The 23,971-nt window shown below is 37.7% G+C and overlaps 1 long non-coding RNA gene across 6 annotated transcripts in view; it reads right to left on the reverse strand.

The window, feature by feature from the left end:
- Nucleotides 1–8,996: 8,996 nt before the first annotated feature.
- Nucleotides 8,997–23,971, reverse strand: part of LOC131448218 (uncharacterized) — an 88,674-nt gene continuing 73,699 nt past the window's right edge. For 3 of the 6 annotated variants that reach the window (XR_009234180.1, XR_009234176.1, XR_009234175.1), the window contains one exon: nt 13,450–17,299. This is a non-coding gene — a long non-coding RNA (uncharacterized LOC131448218). Of the gene's footprint in view, nt 9,552–13,449; nt 17,300–23,301; nt 23,434–23,971 lie in introns of those variants that run through there. The other 3 variants (XR_009234179.1, XR_009234178.1, XR_009234177.1) reach the window with 3 other exon arrangements.

Raw genomic sequence — 23,971 nt, forward strand, 5'->3', positions numbered from 1 at the left:
AAAAAGTCATAGTATAGTATGTCGTCCAAAATATGTCAAAAAAGTCATAGTGCAATATGTCGTCCAAAATCAGTCAAAAAAGTCATAGTATAGTATGTCGTCCAAAATCAGTCAAAATAGTCATAGTATAGTATGTCGTCGAAAATCAGTCAAAATAGTCATAGTATATTATGTCGTTCAAAATCAGTCAAAAAAGTCATAGTTTAGTATGTCGTCCAAAATCAGTCAAAAAAGTCATAGTATAGTATGTCGTCCAAAATCAGTCAAAAAAGTCATAGTATAGTATGTCGTCCAAAATCAGTCAAAAAAGTCATACTATAGTATGTCGTCCAAAATCAGTCAAAATAGTCATAGTATAGTATGTCGTCCAAAATCAGTCAAAAAAGTCATAGTATAGTATGTCGGCCAAAATTTGACAAAAAAGTCATAGTATAGTATGTCGTCCATAATCAGTCAAAAAAGTCATAGTATAGTATGTCGTCCATAATCAGTCAAGAAAGTCATAGTATAGTATGTCGTCCAAAATCAGTCAAAAAAGTCATAGTATAGTATGTCGTCCAAAATCATTAAAAAAAGACATGGTATAGTATGTCGTCCAAAATCAGTCAAAAAAGTCATAGTATAGTATGTCGTCCAAAATCATTAAAAAAAGTCATAGTATAGTATGTCGTCCAAAATCAGTCAAAAAAGTCATAGTATAGTATGTCGTCCAAAATCAGTCAAAATAGTCATAGTATAGTATGTCGTCCAAAATCAGTCAAAATAGTCATAGTATAGTATGTCGTCCATAATCAGTCAAAATAGTCATAGTATAGTATGTCGTCCAAAATCAGTCAAAAAAGTCATAGTATAGTATGTTGTTCAAAATCAGTCAAAAAAGTCATAGTATAGTTTGTCGTCCAAAATCAGTCAAAAAAGTCATAGTATAGTATGTCGTCCAAAATCATTAAAAAAAGACATAGTATAGTATGTCGTCCAAAATGAGACAAAAAAGTCATAGTATAGTATGTCGTCCAAAATCAGTCAAAAAAGTCATAGTATAGTATGTCGTTCAAAATCAGTTAAAAAGTCATAGTATAGTATGTCGTCTAAAATCAGTTAAAATAGTCATAGTATAGCATGTCGTCCAAAATCAGTCAAAAAAGTCATAGTATAGCATGTCGTCCAAAATCAGTCAAAAAAGTCATAGTATAGTATGTCGTCCATAATCAGTCAAAAAAGTCATAGTATAGTATGTCGTCCAAAATCAGTCAAAAAAGACATACTTTAGTATGTCGTCCAAAATATGTCAAAAAAGTCATAGTATAGTATGTCGTTCAAAATAAGTCAAAAAAGTCATAGTATAGTATGGCGTCAAAAATAAGTCAAAATAGTCATAGTATAGTATGTCGTCCAAAATCAGTTAAAATAGTCATAGTATAGCATGTCGTCCAAAATCAGTCAAAAAAGTCATAGTATAGTATGTCGTCCAAAATCAGTCAAAAAAGTCATAGTATAGTATGTCGTTCAAAATCAGTCAAAAAAGTCATAGTATAGTATGTCGTCCAAAATCAGTTAAAATAGTCATAGTATAGCATGTCGTCCAAAATCAGTCAAAAAAGTCATAGTGTAGCATGTCGTCCATAATCAGTCAAAAAAGTCATAGTATAGTATGTCGTCCATAATCAGTCAAAAAAGTCATAGTATAGTATGTCGTCCGAAATCAGTTAAAAAAGTCATAGTATAGTATGTCGTCCATAATCAGTCAAAAAAGTCATAGTATAGTATGTCGTCCGAAATCAGTTAAAAAAGTCATAGTATAGTATGTCGTCCATAATCAGTTAAAAAGTCATAGTATAGTATGTCGTCCAAAATCAGTCAAAAAAGACATACTTTAGTATGTCGTCCAAAATATGTCAAAAAAGTCATAGTATAGTATGTCGTTCAAAATCAGTCAAAAAAGTCATAGTATAGTATGGCGTCAAAAATAAGTCAAAATAGTCATAGTATAGTATGTCGTCCAAAATCAGTTAAAATAGTCATAGTTTAGCATGTCGTCCAAAATCAGTCAAAAAAGTCATAGTATAGTATGTCGTCCAAAATCAGTTAAAATAGTCATAGTATAGCATGTCGTCCAAAATCAGTCAAAAAAGTCATAGTATAGCATGTCGTCCATAATCAGTCAAAAAAGTCATAGTATAGTATGTCGTCCATAATCAGTCAAAAAAGTCATAGTATAGTATGTCGTCCGAAATCAGTTAAAAAAGTCATAGTATAGTATGTCGTCCATAATCAGTTAAAAAAGTCATAGTATAGTATGTCGTCCAAAATCAGTCAAAATAGTCATAGTATAGTATGTCGTCCGAAATCAGTTAAAAAAGTCATAGTATAGTATGTCGTCCATAATCAGTCAAAAAAGTCATAGTATAGTATGTCGTCCGAAATCAGTTAAAAAAGTCATAGTATAGTATGTCGTCCATAATCAGTTAAAAAGTCATAGTATAGTATGTCGTCCAAAATCAGTCAAAAAAGACATACTTTAGTATGTCGTCCAAAATATGTCAAAAAAGTCATAGTATAGTATGTCGTTCAAAATCAGTCAAAAAAGTCATAGTATAGTATGTCGTCCATAATCAGTTAAAAAAGTCATAGTATAGTATGTCGTCCAAAATGAGACAAAAAAGTCATAGTATAATATGTCGTCCAAAATCAGTCAAAAAAGTCATAGTATAGCATGTCGTCCAAAATCAGTCAAAAAAGTCATAGTATAGTATGTCGTCCATAATCAGTCAAAAAAGTCATATTATAGTATGTTGTCCGAAATCAGTCAAAAAAGTCATAGTATAGTATGTCGTCCATAATCAGTTAAAAAAGTCATAGTATAGTATGTCGTCCAAAATCAGTCAAAAAAGACATACTTTAGTATGTCGTCCAAAATATGTCAAAAAAGTCATAGTATAGTATGTCGTTCAAAATCAGTCAAAAAAGTCATAGTATAGTATGTCGTCCATAATCAGTCAAAAAAGTCATAGTATAGTATGTCGTCCGAAATCAGTTAAAAAAGTCATAGTATAGTATGTCGTCCATAATCAGTTAAAAAAGTCATAGTATAGTATGTCGTCCAAAATGAGACAAAAAAGTCATAGTATAGTATGGCGTCAAAAATCAGTCAAAAAAGTCATAGTATAGTATGTCGTCCAAAATCAGTCAAAAAAGTCATAGTATAGCATGTCTTCCAAAATCAGTCAAAAAAGTCATAGTATAGTATGTCGTCCATAATCAGTCAAAAAAGTCATAGTATAGTATGTCGTCCAAAATCAGTCAAAAAAGTCATAGTATAGTATGTCGTTCAAAATCAGTCAAAAAAGTCATAGTATAGTATGTCGTCTAAAATCAGTCAAAAAAGTCATAGTATAGTATGTCGTCCAAAATCAGTCTAAAAAGTCATAGTATAGTATGTCGTCCAAAATCAGTCAATAAAGACATATGTCGTCCAAAATATGTCAAAAAAGTCATAGTATAGTATGTTGTTCAAAATCAGTCAAAAAAGTCATAGTATAGTATGTCGTCCAAAATCATTAAAAAAAGACATAGTATATAGTATGTCGTCCAAAACCAGTCAAAATAGTCATAGTATAGTATGTCGTCCAAAATAGTCATAGTATAGTATGTCGTCCAAAATCAGTCAAAAAAGTCATAGTATAGTATGTCGTCCAAAATATGTCAAAAAAGTCATAGTGCAATATGTCGTCCAAAATCAGTCAAAAAAGTCATAGTATAGTATGTCGTCCAAAATCATTAAAAAAAGACATAGTATAGTATGTCGTCCAAAATCAGTCAAAATAGTCATAGTATAGTATGTCGTCGAAAATCAGTCAAAATAGTCATAGTATATTATGTCGTTCAAAATCAGTCAAAAAAGTCATAGTATAGTATGTCGTCCAAAATCAGTCAAAAAAGTCATAGTATAGTATGTCGTCCAAAATCAGTCAAAAAAGTCATACTATAGTATGTCGTCCAAAATCAGTCAAAATAGTCATAGTATAGTATGTCGTCCAAAATCAGTCAAAAAAGTCATAGTATAGTATGTCGTCCAAAATCATTAAAAAAAGACATAGTATAGTATGTCGTCCAAAATCAGTCAAAAAAGTCATAGTATAGTATGTCGTCCAAAATTTGACAAAAAAGTCATAGTATAGTATGTCGTCCATAATCAGTCAAAAAAGTCATAGTATAGTATGTCGTCCAAAATCAGTCAAAATAGTCATAGTATAGTATGTCGTCCAAAATCAGTCAAAAAAGTCATAGTATAGTATGTCGTCCAAAATCATTAAAAAAAGACATAGTATAGTATGTCGTCCAAAATCAGTCAAAAAAGTCATAGTATAGTATGTCGTCCAAAATCATTAAAAAAAGTCATAGTATAGTATGTCGTCCAAAATCAGTCAAAAAAGTCATACTATAGTATGTCGTCCAAAATCAGTCAAAATAGTCATAGTATAGTATGTCGTCCAAAATCAGTCAAAAAAGTCATAGTATAGTATGTCGTCCAAAATTTGACAAAAAAGTCATAGTATAGTATGTCGTCCATAATCAGTCAAAAAAGTCATAGTATAGTATGTCGTCCAAAATCAGTCAAAATAGTCATAGTATAGTATGTCGTCCAAAATCAGTCAAAAAAGTCATAGTATAGTATGTCGTCCAAAATCATTAAAAAAAGACATAGTATAGTATGTCGTCCAAAATCAGTCAAAAAAGTCATAGTATAGTATGTCGTCCAAAATCATTAAAAAAAGTCATAGTATAGTATGTCGTCCAAAATCAGTCAAAAAAGTCATACTATAGTATGTCGTCCAAAATCAGTCAAAATAGTCATAGTATAGTATGTCGTCCAAAATCAGTCAAAAAAGTCATAGTATAGTATGTCGTCCAAAATTTGACAAAAAAGTCATAGTATAGTATGTCGTCCAAAATCAGTCAAAAAAGTCATAGTATAGTATGTCGTCCATAATCAGTCAAGAAAGTCATAGTATAGTATGTCGTCCAAAATCAGTCAAAAAAGTCATAGTATAGTATGTCGTCCAAAATCATTAAAAAAAGATATAGTATAGTATGTCGTCCAAAATCAGTCAAAAAAGTCATAGTATAGTATGTCGTCCAAAATCATTAAAAAAAGACATAGTATAGTATGTCGTCCAAAATCAGTCAAAAAAGTCATAGTATAGTATGTCGTCCAAAATTTGACAAAAAAGTCATAGTATAGCATGTCGTCCAAAATCAGTCAAAAAAGTCATAGTATAGTATGTCGTCCATAATCAGTCAAGAAAGTCATAGTATAGTATGTCGTCCAAAATCAGTCAAAATAGTCATAGTATAGTATGTCGTCCAAAATCATTAAAAAAAGACATAGTATAGTATGTCGTCCAAAATCAGTCAAAAAAGTCATAGTATAGTATGTCGTCCAAAATTTGACAAAAAAGTCATAGTATAGCATGTCGTCCAAAATCAGTCAAAAAAGTCATAGTATAGTATGTCGTCCATAATCAGTCAAGAAAGTCATAGTATAGTATGTCGTCCAAAATCAGTCAAAATAGTCATAGTATAGTATGTCGTCCAAAATCATTAAAAAAAGACATAGTATAGTATGTCGTCCAAAATCAGTCAAAAAAGTCATAGTATAGTATGTCGTCCAAAATTTGACAAAAAAGTCATAGTATAGTATGTCGGGTTAGGGTAAGGGTTAGTATGTCGTCCAAGATCAGTCAAAAAGTCATTGTATAGTATGTCGTCCATTAAAAGAGTACTTATTTTTATATTGGTATTATTTTTTGTAATTTATTTACTTTTGGGAGTTTGTTATTTGTACTTTTAACTGAAAGCTACTTGTTTATTTTACATCATTAGGGTGTCTCCTGGTTTAGTATGTCTTCCAAAATGTGACAGAAAAATCATAGTATGTAGTAAGATGTCCATCCTGTCACAATAATGTCAATGCACTAATCATTTAGCACCACTAGAGGGCAGCACACGTCCATATAATCTGTTCCCTCTATCCTCAGTGTGGAAACTTAAAGTCAACTGTGTTTGTAACATCATGTCACATCTTTAATGTGTTCACTCACACATTCATGAAGCGTTTAAAGGTCAGAGTTCACTGATCTTCACTGTCTCTACTGTTTTTTCCTTTACTGTCTTAACTGTCTTCACTGTCTTTATTGTCTCTACTGTCTTTTTATTGACTGTCTTTTCTGTCAGTGCAGGGACGCGACAGAGCCTGCATTTTAATGTCCTCTCTTGCAAAAGTGCTGCAATCTAAAGGCCCAGATAATTGACCACGTAATGGAGACACTCACGGAGAACACATTCAAAAGGACTTTACACTTTTTACAACCTTCACTCACACTGTGAAGCAGCCACTGAGCCTGTGGACACTTCCGGTCCACTGCGTCCTCTTCTCCTTATATAATCAAACAGCAAGGGACAACACACACACACACACACACACACACACACGGAGCAGACTCAGCAACTTTCACTGACGGTTAGAAAATGAGGAGAAAGAAAGAATTCCTTTATTCTCTGTGTCACTCACAGTTTACTCACTTTGCTCCTGAATATTTCACACATCCATCATTATTATTATTGTTGTTATTGTTATTATTTATTGTTTTTCATGCATAGCCAGGTCTGTAATGCAGATTCTGAATCCTCAGCAAACGAGGCTGCGTCTCGTTTTTAATTATTATGTGTGTGGTACGAGACATATAAACGAAGAAAGGACATGTAAACATGTCGATTAAAGTCATGTCCTGGTCATTAAATTATTCTGTCAAGCTTTTTAGCTGCTTTTGTTGAGTTATGTATAATTTAAGGCCTTCGAACATCAACAACAACTCAGAAAACTGTTGTGAAAAGATGTTTTTTATACGTGTTACAACTGAGTTTGACAAAAACTGTTGTGAACGTGAAGCCCCTTAGTGGGCATCTTTGGTATTGCAGGTGGGCCTCAGGCAGGGATATAAAAAACATATAAAGGATTTATAAACAGTGTAACACAGTTTTACACACTGATTTGGTCTCACTAAAGACCTTCTTACCCTTTGATATTACTAATAAGTAGCTACTATATATTATTTAATTGAATATATATATATAGAGACAGCGAGTCTTCTTCCATTATAAATGTAACATAGCACCACAGAGAGTATGGGAGACGAATCTCTGAGATCTCAGATATTTGCAAAGCCACAAATCACTATTGCTCATTTTGATCTAATATGCGATAACAACATCTCGTTAATGATTCATAAAGCGTTATCAACGTAATTAATAACCTATTTAGAAACCACTTAAAATGCTTGCTACTGAAATAAACCACAAATATAAAGTTTTCCTCCAGGACTTTGTTGTTACCCTGTCTGACCCTCAGTTTGCACATCATTTTATACACAACCTCAAAACTCAATCTTACTTATTTGGTGTCTTTGGAAAGTTTCAAATCTTGGCTAACTATAATTTAAATGACCACATTGGTGCAGCTTTTTATAATGTCATATATGAGCCTTGACCAGACTGAAACAAACAACTTTCACACTCATGTGAACACTTTTCAATGTTCTTTTTGCGTGTGAGTGCAATGTGTCACATTTATCTATGTTTGTTTTTGTGATATTTGCACATGAGTGAGGCCGTTTCTGGTTGCTGCATGTTATGCAGGCGGTCGCCCACTCCTCCATAGTGTTTTATTTCTGGAGCGGTCAGGAATAGCACAGCAGTCAAATGGAATAGGTTTCTCCTTCATCTTCCTCCATCTTTCTCCTCCAGACAGCGAGCGAACTCCAGTTGCCTGAACGTGTCTGGTCTAATCACTCACACCGTCTCCCACAGTCACCATGACCTCAATCCATCCTTTGTTCTTCTTTCTTATGCAATCCCCTCATCAGACAGACAGACAGACAGACAGAGAGAGAGAGAGAGAGAGAGACAGTGGCTGCTGAGCTAAATCTTGACTGCCCTGCTTCTGTTGCATGCATTATGCAATCTGCTTTAGAGGAATCAATACACGATCTATCAATGATGTTACCCTCTCTAATCCGTCTGACACTCTGTAGCCCTGCAGCCAGACAGGAGTGTAAACATCGCGGTCACACGGACGCTTGATTTAGCCTCAGATTAGACCAAACCAAACTCAAACAAAACTATTTTTGTCCCAGCGAGAGCTGATCCACCTCAGCCTAAAACCGTGTGACATAATTCCTGGTGTAAGCTTGTGCTGCAACAGAGGACATCCCCAACGAAGGCTCATCTGAGGCCACGGTTATCGTTATTTACTAAATCCTGCACTGAAGGAGGCAATGTTTTCATTTGATCCAACTTCAGAAAAATTATTAATCCAGGTTTAAATGAAGATTAAGCTCCTTTATTGATCCCACAGTAGCCCAAATGTAGAATAAATACAGGTAAAGTGAAAAATAACAACAACAAAAACCAAATACAATTTACTAATACAGAGTGTACACATATAGTATACCAAGTATTTTCTATTATTTCTTTTTTAGGTGAAGCTATCTATCTATCTATCTATCCATATATCTATCCATCTATCTATCTATCTATCTATCCATCCATCCATCTATCTATCTATCTATCTATCTATCTATCTATCTATCTATCTATCTATCCATCCATCCATCCATCCATCTATCTATCCATCCATCCATCCATCTATCCATCCATCCATCCATCCATCCATCCATCTATCCATCCATCCATCCATCCATCTATCTATCTATCTATCTATCTATCTATCTATCTATCTATCTATCTATCTATCTATCTATCTATCTATCTATCTATCCATATATCTATCCATCTATCTATCTATCTATCTATCCATCCATCCATCTATCTATCTATCTATCTATCTATCTATCCATATATCTATCTATCTATCTATCTATCTATCTATCTATCTATCTATCCATCCATCCATCCATCCATCCATCCATCTATCCATCCATCCATCCATCTATCTATCTATCTATCTATCTATCTATCTATTAGTAAAAATGCAGGTAAAGGTGAATTTTTACGAGCATAACTGTTAGCTTATAACTTCAATGACAAATCTATAAAACAGACAAAAATCATTGCGTCTTAATCTGTGCAGGAGTTTTAATTGGAAAATAAAGTATGAGGTGTTTTTTTTTCTTTCTTTTCTTTTTTTTTTTATTTAAAACACAATTATGAGAGTGTCTCCTGCCTCCTGATTGTAAAAGCTCTCTCCTGTGTGCTGCTGGAGAACTTCATTAATTCCTACATGGTGTTGATCTCAGCTGAGTCCTCTTCCTCTCCAGGCTCCATTGTTTGCAGGCTCAGAATAATTTGTTCGCGTTAAAGTGGAGCAAAGCTCTTAAACCCAGATTTCCCTCGCTCATCCCGCTGTTTCCCTCATTCCCTCGTTCATATGCCTCGCTCAATCTCTTCACCCTTTCAATATCAGTGTTTTCCTATCGCGTCCTTCCCGCCTGTCTCTGAAAATGGAGGAAGGGTTTCATCATCAGGAGCTTCTGCTGCAAAAGAAGCAAACGTGGTTTTAACACTTTAAATGTCCCGCTGTTTTACTTTGCTCCCATGCAATCCAATTTTCTTTAAACTTGTTCCAAATCAAGAACACGGGTCAACGTCAGAGTCAACTTTATTTCTAGGCCACATATTACAAAGTAAAAGGCATAACAACAAGATAGAAAGATCCAGATTATGTAGCACAACTCTGAAATAAAAACTACATCATATTTAATTAACAATGAACAATGTGACCTTTTATTATTCATGATGAACAATTTATGGTAGAACATAATTGGATTCTCAATATTGTTGCAATAACTGCGAAAATCTCCTCAACATTTAATTAAAAACTGTATTAAAATGTCTCGAAAACACACTGACATCACTTTACCTGGTGAGAAACAAATTGGGTTTTTTGGGGGGGAACAATTTAAAGTGGAAAACATCCCAAAATATAAATCATCCCATCTCTAATCTTAACATTGAACAAAAATAATCCTGATTACCATTTTGGCCACAAGTGAGAAACTCTATGTTTTTATAGACACAACTTAGTTTATATTATTAAAATACGTTAAAAACAAAATGACACATCATACCTTCATTTATAATTTTCCTGGAACAAAGAAAGTTTTGCTGATTTTACAGCTCATCTGCAATACCTCAAACCCCCACTAGTGAGCCACGGCTCACAGTGATGGCACGTAGCTAGCTAGCAAAACCAAATATTCTTCTCTTCCCTGGGAGAAAAAAAAACTGACACAAAGAGGCACTTTTTTTTTTTTTTTAGGAAATAATTGAAGAAAAAATGGTAGTTAACAAACTTCATCAACAGAAATGTGACCGCGGAGCCAGAGCAGCAGCAGCGTAATGACCACCAGACGTGTTACCAAAACAAAAACAAGAGGATCTCAAGGATTACCTCTTTAAACTCTCAGTGCACGTGTTAGTGTAGTGATGTGTGTGTGTGTGTGTGTGTGTGTGTGTGTGTGTGAGAAAGTGTGTATTCTGGGTGTTGTGTTTTGTCTTCACGCCACTGGCGCCAGGCTTGGCACCGAAGAGAGAGAGTTCAACTCACATGACCAAACTCACAAATCCACCGAGCTTCAGAGAGGACATGAAGACGAGTAGAGATGGCTGGTAATACAAGGTGGGAGACAGAGGCGGGTGAGGGTGAGGAGAGTGAGAGGGTGAGAGTGTAAAAAACATCGAGATGCTGCTAAAAAGCCATGAAAGGACGGGGGTCAGATTTAAACTAAAAAGGCAGGAGGGAGGTGCAACATAGGAGGGCATAGGAGGGGTATCAGTGGCAGTAGTTTTTTTATGGGGGTAAAGCAAGGTCACATGGGTAGATCGGGGTAGGGTGACAACAGAGGATATGGGACAGACGTGACAGGAGGTGTCCCCAAAGCACATAGCTGCAAGAAGACTCCTACAGTTGGACGAAGCCCAGGAAAACTGTGCCTGGGTACATCGTGTTCACTCTCTCTCTCAGTCTCAAACACACACACAGACACAGACACATGCACACATTAACACACACACACCTACACACATTTACACACATCCACTCAGCACCCCAACACTCCCACGCTCATATTTGCTTGGCATTTCTGAGACATATTGACATGAAAAAAAGCCTAAACACTGTAAAACAATCTGTTAAGCCTCACACACACACACACACACAACACCCAAAATACACTTTCACACAAACACACACACACACACACACACACACACACACACACACACACACACGCACACACACACACACACACACACACAACCTTGGGTGCATTAGCATAATCTTAAATAATGTTTTCACTTGTAAAATTGCTATTTGTCCCCATTAGGGAAACAAGTCCCCAAAATGTGGCTGTTTAACCCGGTCCCCACAACATCAGTAATACCAGAATACACACACATACACAGGTTGGCGCAGCCATCCTTTTAAGAAGGACTCACTAATCCTAACTGTAACCAAACTACAATTCAAATCTCAACTTTGGTTCTGCTACATTAGGACCAGGTTCTGGTCCTGATAAGGTCAGTGATTATGACAGAGAAGGTCCTAAAGAGGTAACAAACAAAAAGCACACACACACACACACACAGAGACACAGCAACAGTTCACTTCATGTAAACACTAATTAGTGAAGATTCCACACTGAGCAGCTAATCTTCTGATTGGTTGTCAACATTGATAATGAAGCAGCACTGTGGGAAACCACACAGTATGTAAACAATATCATCATTTATTGTCCACATATAGAAATGTGTGTTTACTCGCAGAGGAAAACTGGTCCAATATCAGTATAACATCACCATCGCGGTGTGTTGTAATCCGCTCACTCTCCCAGCCCATGACCACACATGAACTGCTGGTCTACTACTCTTTTATTTAGTATGTTTGTGTCATTTAAATACATTTTAATTAAGTATTTACAACACTCAACTCACAATATAACACATTTTAAGTCAATAATGGGGGCAACACAACTCCTATGTGCTGCAATGTAAAACTCGTTGATTTTCTCTAGGGGATTTGTTAGGGTGGGGGGATGGGAGAGCGTAAAGTTTACAAGGTGACACAAACTTCAGCTTCCACTTAGAAAAAGGCTTGTTTTCCATCATCACTATCTGATTTATCAGATTTATCAGATTCATTGCATGGTTACAAATGTTTACGCTGCAGGCAGACACCAGCGCCGGCCGTCATGGAGACAGGGCGGACGTCATTTAGGTCATGTGGACCTCAGCGCAGAGACACTGGAGCCGGGATATTGCCTGAAACCCTGTAACAGCCTCCATAGGTTAGTGTGTATCCTGGTCCCCATTGGGATATAAAGACCAGCCCACACACACACATACACAGCACTCACATCAATTCAGTTGATGTTGATGAGTCACTCGTCCCCCTCTCCCTCATCTGCTATATTTGGACTTATCTCTGGGCTTCAGCTAAACATTAGAGAGAGAGAAAAGAAACAAGCGGAGGAAGAGGAGGAAGAGGAGGAAGAGGAGGAACCTGTGTGTGCACGCTGCAGCTGCTACATGAATACACTCACAGCTGCCAACGGTTCCCGCTGTGCACAACACGTAAACTGTGACATCAGCGTTCACACGTCACAGCTGGGGAGACACTGGTTGCACAGTGGCGCCCTTCGCTGCTTCCTCCTCCTCCTCCTCCTCCTCCTCCTCCTCCACTCACTCTTTTGAGAATTATTAACAGAATCCGCCGTGACAATTATGACGCCTCGAGTTTGGACTCCCAACAGTCGGGGAAGGATGTGGGCCTGCTGTGAACCCTGATGACACTTAAAGGCACAGTATGTGATATCTGCTACTCGAGGTATCGCAATATCAAAACAATGAAATAATAATAATAATTTGATGACGTCAGGCAACAGCCTGGGATCATGGGAATGTTTGATGCTTTGACGCACTTTGTGATATTAGCTTCTGTGGCAGAATGTGGCAAACAGCATATAGTAGTAAAAACACAAATACTCACACTAAATGATTAAAAAGTGACAAAACATCATTACAAAGGAAGGCAAACGTATTACAGAGGAACATAAAAGTATTGTGAAGGAACGTAAACGTATTACAGAGGAACATAAAAGTATTGTGAAGGAACATAAAAGTATTGTGAAGGAACGTAAAAGTATTACAGAGGAACATAAAAGTATTGTGAAGGAACATAAAAGTATTACAGAGGAACATAAAAGTATTGTGAAGGAACATAAAAGTATTGTGAAGGAACGTAAAAGTATTACAGAGGAACATAAAAGTATTGTGAAGGAACGTAAAAGTATTACAGAGGAACATATAAGTATTGTGAAGGAACGTAAAAGTATTGCGAAGGAAGGCAAAAGTATTGCGAAGGAAGGCAAAAGTATTACCAAGGAACGTAAAAACTATTGGAAGGCAATGCAAAACTGACCCTGCGGGGCCTCCATACCATAATACCATTTTTCCTACATCAGATGAAACTCCAGCTTCTGCAGCTGATTAGAGCGTGAGTGAAATCTCTGTCTACAGCTCTGAACAACACAGACCTCACCATCGACTTCTCCTCCTGTTGCGTTCGTGCTCTTATTCGCTCATTATTCCCGTGAACCTGCGCAGTAATCAGACCGCCGTCTGTGGCCCAGCATGCTTGCGGCTCTTCAAGGTGACCACACAAACACTGTGACACTGCCACACTTGATTTGTCTCTCGCACCAACACCGTGACTGTATGAGGTTTCAATAACAGAACAGTGTGTGTGTGTGTGTGTGTGTGTGTGTGTGTGTGTGTGTTTTTACTCCACTTTGTTTTCCAGACGAACGTCTACGCACTGTGATCTGCACAGTCCTGTGAATTTTTTACTGCATTACTGCTGCACTTTGACTCGATCAGACAAAAATGCCAACGCAGGGAGATAAAGTTACACTGCAGCACTCACTGAACTGAAGGCGGACATTGTAACAGAGCTGTGGTCTTAATATTCCAAGGTTTAGAACAGAACAAACATTTCCAGTGATTAAACCTATAGAAACCATATGTAACAACCTGCCTATAGCTGTTACCATCTTACATAAACATAACAAAATTCATCCTCATGTGTTAAGATGTTGCCAATATACACACGTGAATGTGTTCAATGGGAACCATGTTACATTTTTTCATTTTTAATTTAATTTTAAAATTGCCGGCTAATCTGTAATCTGAAACACATCCAGATGAGACTTGGTCTGATGGTAGAGTGTGTCAGCCTGCATACACACACCAAATTTTGTTCAAATCCGACGTTCAGAGTTGTGACAGAAAATATATCTTTTTTTTAGTTTTGCCCATTGATGAGAGACGGGGATTTCTTGAAAATGAGATAGATTTGATGACATCATCAGTTGGCCGATTCTTACCAAAATTTAATGGGAACATACTTGGGTGATCGACTACCCAGCACGAAAAATCACAGTGATTCATCAAAAACTAAATCTAATTCTAATTATTTTTAAATAATTTTAAATTTTAAAATGATTGAATTGAGACAAACATGATCATGACAACATAGACCACTCCCCTTCACCCAACAATCGGGAAAAATTTGTAATACTAGAACTCCCGTTGCCACCTATTTCTGTGGATGTCCCTTTTATATAATATTTATAGATTTAAACCGTTTTAACATGATTATTACAAGTATTTTTTGTAAGGGGGCGTGTCTTTCTATGGGCGTGGCTGCAGTTGGATACACCTGTATTGTCTGAAACTCTTTTCAAACACAAAAGTTTACAGCCAAAGAAGAAAAACGTGTCATTTCTTGTTGCTAGTTGATGAATAATTGTATGTATTTGCTTAATTTTCTCTTATCAAATGTTAATTTTGACTCCTGACAATTAGAGTGGAACCATCAACCTTCAGTTTAAAGGATTATCAGCTCTGTGTCGTATTATAAATATCATTTTGTCTATGTTTACTTACTCCGCCGCCATGTGTCTGTTTCATATGTCGTCGTCTCTATGAATAAACTTTATTAATCTGATCACGCAGGCGAGACATCATTTTGTTCATTAACTATGGTGACATTTTAAATTTAATTATTATTATGATGTTCCTTCTAATGAGTCGAATGGGGTTTTTTTTCACGTTAAGTTTATTGACATCAAACATTTGCCGATATTTCGTCATTGATCCGTGCAGCTTATTTTAACCCCAGGATCAAATCACTGAAACATGTTGGCTGATCCCACGTGAAGGGAGAGAACAAAATGAATTCCTCATTCCAGTTTGACATTTTGCTCAGCGATGGATGTTTGGATGGTAAATGGATCACATGGTTCATGGCTCATCAAATACTTGGAATGGCATTCAATGGAGTGAAGGTTCAACAGTCTTACACTCGACTGACTAGAAATCATAATAACAAGAAGAAGAATAACAGACACAATCAGGAGTATTTGTTCATATCCAGCCTAAAAGCATGTATTTGTAATGAAAGGATGAACGTTGTTAACAAACGTTGGAATTCAAACGACGTGTCAAACGCAAACATATTACGAAGGAACGCAAAACTTTCACGAACATTAAGCGTCTGATTTTGTTTTCAGAATAAAAGCCCCGCGTTCTCTTCTCGTTCTCTGGTCAAGTGACACAACATCCATGCAGGGGAGTCCCGGGGTGACACATAAACCAGTAGAGTCGCCCTCTAGTGGCCAATCAAGATAATAAAGGTTTTAGGAACTCCTTCCTGAAAATAAACAGTGAGTAAAGCGCACACAGTAAGTTCATGTTTATGTCTGTGCTGTTACGTCAGGATGGATGTGAGACGATAAGTTCAGTGTGTGTGTGTGTGTGTGTGTGTGTGTGTGTGTGTGTGTGTGCAGCAGCAGCAGCAGGAGAGTGTAATTAAACAGCATCACAGGAAGTGTGAAGAAGGGAAGCTCCTCTCTGTCACTGTGTCACCAAGAGATCTAAACCGTGTGAGTGTGTTTTGACAGGAAACTCTCTCTCTCTCTCTCGCTCTCCCTCTCTCCCTGCAGCGTTGACTCTCTCTCTCCTTCACGTTCTCTCTCTCTCTCTGTCTCTCTCTCTCTCTCTCTCTCGTCAGCGTCACTTGTTACCGTGGGAAGAACAATGCTGACATCACACTCATTATGCAACTCCATCAAAAGAGCTTCTTTTTTTAGCAAACACTCAACAACCATTGGTCACTCAAGCCCATGTCTGCTCTCTCTATATATACTGTGTGTGTGTGTGTGTGTGTGTGTGTTTATGGCTGATACAGTTACCCGGAAGCTCCTGTAAGACTGAGAGAGAGAGAGAGAGAGAGAGAGAGAGAGTAATAAAAACCACAGAAAGTGGGAGAGAATTACTGCAGTAACCTGAGAACACACACACACACACACACACACACACACACACCTGAACCTAGACCAGAACCTAAAACTCAAAACCTCAACTTACACCAGAATTTACACCTAAACCTAAACTTGTGCCGAAACCAACATTTTGTCCTAAACCTGGACCTAAATTTAAACCTCAACATTGAGCTGAACTTATACCTTAACCCAGAAACTGGACCCGACACCTGAACTTGATCCTGGACTTACACCTTTGCCATGAAATGGAACCTAATCCAAAAAATCCAAAAACCTGGACGTAAACCTGAATTTAAAGCTAAAGCTACACCTGAACCTAAATCCCTGTGTTAATTAATGTTATGAGGACTTTATTTTTGTCCTAGCAGCAAAGACAAGTCCCTATAATTCTGTACGACCACATTTTGTCCCCACAAAATAGTGATATAGACCACACACACACACACACACACACACACTGAGAGTGGAGACAGTCCAAAACAAACAGCTCCAGTGACTGGCAAAGGTTAGAAATGATGCATTGAGCTTATGTTTCTCATGAGGGATTCTCTCTGTGTGTGTGTGTGTGTGTCTGCTGTAACGCTGCAGGCTCTCAGACTCTGTCCCACTTTGAAATGTCGCAGCAGCCTCAGACTCGTGATGTGGACCAAAGCTTGTCTTATAATCATGTCAGACGGTGTGGACTGATCCGACTGTTCATATCTAGAGTAAATAAAGGTTTCAGTGTGATGGACAAAAACGGTGGAGAAACCTTGTGTCGTCTTCGTGCCACGCAGCCTCCGGAGAGCTGATGCAGGGAAGAGTCCAAGTCTCCACGCTTCACACAGAGAATAGAAAACAGAAGTGACGACTGGAGCTGAATCCAAACATCCCTCCTGACGCTGAGGTCGAAACACAGAAATGGAGAATTTGGTAAACATCATTTTAATTTCTGATCCATCTCTCTGCATATTTGTTTACGTTTGGATGTAGCATTGAGAACATTGGCTATAGACTGTATAAACACAGATGGACCTTGAAACATTTCCTCCCACTGTATGAAAATTAGACCATAATCTCTCCAAATATGGACCTGCAATCTTGTATTTATTTGGAGTCTGTGCAAGTAGTGATTAAGGTTTCAAACTGTAAGGTTACTTAAATAAATCAAAGTAAAATATGATGTCAGGATTCACGTCCAGATCAATACTAACATTGAGTTACTTCTTCTTTGGCTTATAAACTTACAAACATCCCCAGAAAATGTCCACAAAATCTATCCTGTTTCGTTTCGTTCTAAAAACACAAATGCCACCAAAACGTTATTGGTGTCCTAAAACTTGTCCAAACCTGAGACACAGACATTCTGAGCTGAGACCTCCAGACAAAGACAAAAGACAAAAGACAAAAGACAAAAGCTTTGTTGAGTCAAGGAGTTGTCACTGTGCTAGCTTGATTAGCTTAATTAGCTTAATACCATCATAACATCATACTTTAGTTGACAGGGACTTAGCATTAGCTCAGTAGCTGCATTGCTCCCCATGTTATCACAGATATTGTCCCCAGAAACGTACAGTATGTCCAGCACATCACGGTAATATAGACAAGCTATAGCACGTTAGCATGCAAAGACTCTCTCACGCTAATCGTCTTCAGAAACTTTTACTTTACTTACTTAGCATAACACACTCACAACGCCACGCAACTAAATTAGCATGCGGCAAAAAACAATAATACAAACTATATAGTCAACATTATATGGGTGAACCTTTACCTGAACCTAAACCCAGACCTGAATCTAAACCTTAACCTGAATCTAAACCTTAACCTGAATCTAAACCTAACTGTAATCGAGTAAAGCTCACCTCACCTTTCCCTTCCAGGTGAGAACATACAGTATGTAGCCTTCAGTTAGCATTAAAAAGGCAAAACATGTTTGGTTTGTCCATTGTGGGCTACTGTCGTCACTTTCTAAACACTTTCTAAACATGTGACATGTGTGGAAGCGTTTAGAAAGTGACGTCATATTCAGAAGTTTAATCTGTGTGTCTTTGTTTTGAGATGCAGGTCATGTGACACAGACATCACTTCCTGCTGCACTCTGACATCACCAGCAGCTCCGTGAACACATGCACTGTGAACACATGCACTGTGAACACATGCTCTGTGAACACATGCACAGCGTCCATCAGCAAAAGTTCACCCGTTTATTGATAACTTCTCCTCACCTGCTCCGGATCAATTCCACGCACATGAAATGGATCCAGTCTCTCATATTTCGGGGGTGGTGGTGGAGAAAAGAAGCGTCCTTGAGGGCGAGATGACTGGAGGAGACTGCTCTGTTTTGCAGCCTCTGTTAATGAAAGCTATAATTATCACACGGGAAAATCAATACTCTCAGTTGCTTTGAGAGGAACGGGAGGTTGGGGGTGGACTCTCTTGTTTGAGGTGAGACGGCGATGAGCTGTGAGACGGCGATGAGCTGTGAGACTGTGAGACTCTGCACAGCACAGCTCCAATATAAGATTTATGGAAAGGCTGTGTTCATAGCTGATTGCTTCTAATTGTCTCCCAGCTAAGCAAGAATCCCATTCTGCTAAATGAGCCAGCGATCAAATTCTAATTCATTTATTGGCTCACAATCTCTTCACTGCTGGGCACAGATGGTTTTCAGCATGTGTGTGTGTGTGTGTGTGTGTTTTCCAGGGGATAAATAAAATAGTGGTTATAACAGCTGTGTGGATAAAGATTAGAGGAGACCAATGACCAACTGTCTGCTCAATACACTGGAGTCTTTCACTGGGATAGAAATATGGAATATGTTGCTCATCTCCAAATATGTCACACCTTTATTAAGCTGTTTAATATGTCACTAATGATCTATTAACTACTATCTATCTATCTACAGTATCTATCTATCTATCTATCTATCTATCTTTCTATCTACAGTATCTATCTATCTATCTATCTATCTATCTATCTGTCTATCTATCTATCTACAGTATCTATCTATCTATCTATCTATCTATCTATCTATCTACAGTATCTATCTATCTATCTATCTATCTATCTATCTATCTATCTATCTACAGTATCTATCTATCTGCCTGTATAAGGGTAAGCTTAAAGTTAGTAAATGTAACTAATTAAGTAAGTTAAATGTGTTCAGTTTCTGTTTCACTCTCATAAGAAAAAAGCTCATTTTAATATGATTATTATTATACGTACCAATGGGAAAAATATTTTCACACCACATTTAAGCAAATGTTGCCTCAAATCAACTCAAAAACCCACATCCACAATGAGTATAAATTCATGCTAATGCGTGGCCTCAGCTGTGGAACACTTTCTCACAAGCTATAATTAATGGTTCATAACAGACCTGTACTGTATATTGGTATTTTAATGCTGTTCCCAGCTGGTAACGACACAGAAAGCAACCATTCAATTGCAGTCAGGGACTTTGCATGTGAATATAAATGATTATTATAATCAGTAGGATGTTTACTATAGCTGCACTCATATAATCCTGCAGTAAATCCCTTCTTTATAAAGGCTATTATGTTCAATTTAGTTGAAAATGCTTGCAGTGATGTGTTGATTTAGCTGTATTATGAGCTTGGAGCATGTGGTGTGTGAACATTATACAAAGGGGCGTTTGTGTTTGTGCATTTCTTCATTGATATAAATGGGTGAACAAATGAATAGAAACCCCTGAACACCGCGGTGGGCGGGTGTGCATATACTGTGACCCCGCCTCTTCTCTATAAAAATAAACAGCAGGTGTATGTATATACAGCGCGTAATGTAAACTCAACAGCGGCTGCACAAACAGACCCAAACGCTACATTGCTAAGCAACGCGGCGTTTGTGGTTGTCGACGCGTTCGATAACGCTGGTTAAATAAAGCAGTGGAGGTCGGAGTTGTTGAGAGAAGAGACAAAGCAGGAGAAAACAAAGACGGTCACATGAGAAACAAGTCCAATAGAAAATATAGACCAGAAGCTACAATAAATAACCTAAAGGCGTCGGGAACGACACGGAAAAATAGCAATAACAGGTCAATAAAGACGGAGGATTTTGATTGTAAACGCACTGAATGGCTTTTCTGTACAATTTCAAAATGAGCAAAGTGATCAGTTAAATGTGTTGAGAGACTATAATTAGAGACTGTATTACAATATAACTCGTATAATCTAGTTGATTAGTTTCTTAAGTGTGTTTGGGCACCAGTTGACTCATGAGGAAGGTGGAAATGTTGGCCTTTTAATACAATTTAGGTGCAAATGAGCACAAAGGAAATAAAAGAGGACATTTATAAATCACAGGAAATCCTGTTTACGCATTTTACTGTAGTGGAAATGCGGACATGATGGAGGATTATTATGAGGAAACAATATTCCTCCAATTAGTGCAAATTTATTACTGGAATAGCAACAAAATGCTACCATTTATCAGCAGCTAATGGCACTTTTTATTTACTTATTTAATTATTTTATTTACTAACACCAAATAGCAACATGTCTACGGATTAAAATTAAATAGTAGAATGTGAACGATTGATTTACTGCGGAATAAAAATACGACATAAATGCTATCAATGATAAAAGTAGCAGCATTCTAGAATCCTGGAAATTCCCAGTTCTAACTCGGAATGTAAGCACCTTGTTATTCCTCTGTAGTGAAATGGACTTTAGTGCCACCTACTGCTCATCTGTGTGGAACACTTCTGTATTTTTTGGCATTTCCATTAAGAATAGTACCAAAATAACTAGCCTCAACCTTTGATATAACCTTTCCATTTTTCCGGTACCCTTCCCTTGGGGTACCAGAGTTAATGGTATGGTACAGTACCGGTGGAGCTAGACCCACGACGGTGAGTTGATTAGGCGACAGAAAAGCGTTGCTCCCTTGCAACCGGTGTTTCTTCAACGCCCGCAGTCTATTCTCACGTCTAAGCTTGACGTCTTATTGAGACAAACAGCCGCAAACTGAGCAGAAAAACACAAGCTGTTAACTTTATTATATGTCCCTTTTATTTAACTCTGTAAACACTTAGACTACAGTAAAGACAATAAATGAAACTCTTCTTTAACGTCCTTCTTTTTGCCTTGGTGATGAGCTCCACGCACGCACTGACATAAAAGCTCATTTGCTGTGCTGGTAAATTCACTTTTAATTCCACAAGTTGACGTCTGAGATTAGAGTGTTTTCCTTAATTAAAATGGGACTGAAATTGTGTTTTTATGGGACATTTGTGCATCACTGCCGAGGAGTCATGAATCTGCTCGCCTATAGAAAGTCTCCACGGGTGTTAAGAGCTGTATATATGGGCCAATATCAGAGGACACATACGTCCTCACACGTCTCCGTGTCTGTTAAAGTGTCCATAGTAACTGAGGTCATGTTCCTGCCATCCACGCCCACTCCAGGGAGACGGAATTAGCTCCCGGGCCTGTGACATACATGTGTAGCGTCATACCTTGGCACGCCACGCGAACACCCGCCGCGCGGTTATGCAAACTTGAGACCTGTCACTCAGCAGGTGTCCATGCATGTGTGTGTGAAGGCGCAAAGCACATGATGCTAACGTCGTGTTAATATCTGTAAACTAATAAAGCTGCTTGTGCTGTGATTGACGTCGCGGAGCTACATGTGAACTTTAAAGGACGACACTTGAGAAGATTCATACCACACATACAGTATGTGTTAGTGTGTGTTAAAGGGATAGTTCAGGTAGTAATGACACAGATTTATCGCTGTGTCCGGCAAACATTTAGCCGGAGACACAAACGGTCCAATGTGTCAAATTTCAAAGGGTTTATTGGCTGAAATTGATAATTCTACCGATCGGTATGTTTGAATATGTGTTTAATTGCTTTTAAATACAAATCATTTGGTTTTTGTCACCTTAAAATAAATATTTCATGGGTACTTTTTTACGCAAAGGCCTTTACGGAAGCTGGTAAATATTTACACTGCACCTAAATTGTCCTAAATTTCCCAACTGGGTTAATAAAGTTTATATCTATCTATTTCAAAAGCAGCACAAACTAACAAACTAGCAGAGCGTCATAGTTCCACCAAAGTTCCGAGTTCTCTGTTTTTTTGCAGTCTGCGGTCTCACCGTTAGATTATTTCTTACACACTGGACTTTTAAGTCTAACATAAGTCATTCTGTTTTGACTGGAAACTGAAGTAACCAGTGACTTAGAAACAACAATGAGTTCACATAAAAACAAATTGCTATTGAGAAGGGGCGGGGCATAAAGTGAAGGAGGAAGTGTCTCTAGCATTAGCCCAAGGCCAGTATAGTCAACCGTTATTATTTACTCACAATACTTATTATACTTATTATATTATATAGCAATGCAAGTAAATACCCACAACTGAGTGAGTAACACATCATTACTCCAACTGAGTTAAGTTGTCAACACTCATAAAATGTGCGATTTTACACCTCAAAAAAACGTCAGGATCAGCAAAAGGCAAAAAATCTGAGGGTTTTGCCTCAGTGTGTCTGACAGGCTAAAAATAAATCTGCGGGAAAGAAAGAAAGAAAGAAAGAAAGAAGTGCAAGTCTCAACAGAAATGTTCCAGAGTGTCACTCTAATGAAGCCTGTCTTATTCAAGACTCTGGTGAATGTAGCATTAGCAATCTCAGAAATTGATCATAAATCACTGGACTTCCTCAGGAAATTCTAATCCCACAGTCACTGAGCTCTTTCTTATTCACTTACTCCACTGTTTGATCTGAAGCCTTTGGTTGTCGTCTGTCTGTCTGTCGTCTGTCTGTCTGTCTGTCTGTCGTTTGTCTGGTTTTAAAGCCCAGTCTGTGCCAATGCCGCTGCTCCCTCGACTCAATCCTTGTTATTTTTTCCAGTCAGTCAGGTGATGGGGGGGGGGGGGGGGGCTGGATCACCGGCTGAGCAGATCGGTTAATGTACGGCACAGTTACAGGGCACTTCCTGTTTCGTGGTGAAGGGTCAGAATTTGCCAAAATTCCAATGGTTGCCATGGCCACGCCCTTTCGAATCTGCAAGATGAATTGACAGGTTTTTTTTTTTTGTTTTTTTTTTTTAAATGTTGGTCGAGTTCATATATGAAACATGCAAATCGTCAAGATGGACACCAAATTCAAAATGACCGACTTTCTGTTGAGTTGAGACCGTGACCGCAATGGACTTTTTTGTTTGTCTTGGGCTGTTACACATTCCCATTAAGTTTTGTGAAATTTGGTGCAACTTAGTTTCCGCTTTTTCCATCAGGGTTTCACCTTAGGGAGCCATTTTGCACCATTTTTTCTATGTATTTCACTCATTTTATAGACTTTTTTGCCAGTTCTGATTTTGGTGCCAGTGTGCATCCATTTTCACCAACATTTAGGAACTCAAAAAAGTGATTGTTGCAGAAGAAATAAAATAACTCACTGTGTGAGTGCTCGGGCCCTAATCATAATCTGATATGAGGGGCCCTTTTAAACATATTACATGACATAACCAGTGTTCTGTGGCTTCAGGGCCGAGTAGCAAAGATATCAGTATAGTAGCACAGAGGCTATGTGTGTATTTGTG

The sequence above is a fragment of the Solea solea genome, chromosome 21, assembly GCF_958295425.1.
Source record: "Solea solea chromosome 21, fSolSol10.1, whole genome shotgun sequence".
In the NCBI taxonomy this organism is placed as follows: Eukaryota; Metazoa; Chordata; class Actinopteri; order Pleuronectiformes; family Soleidae; genus Solea; species Solea solea.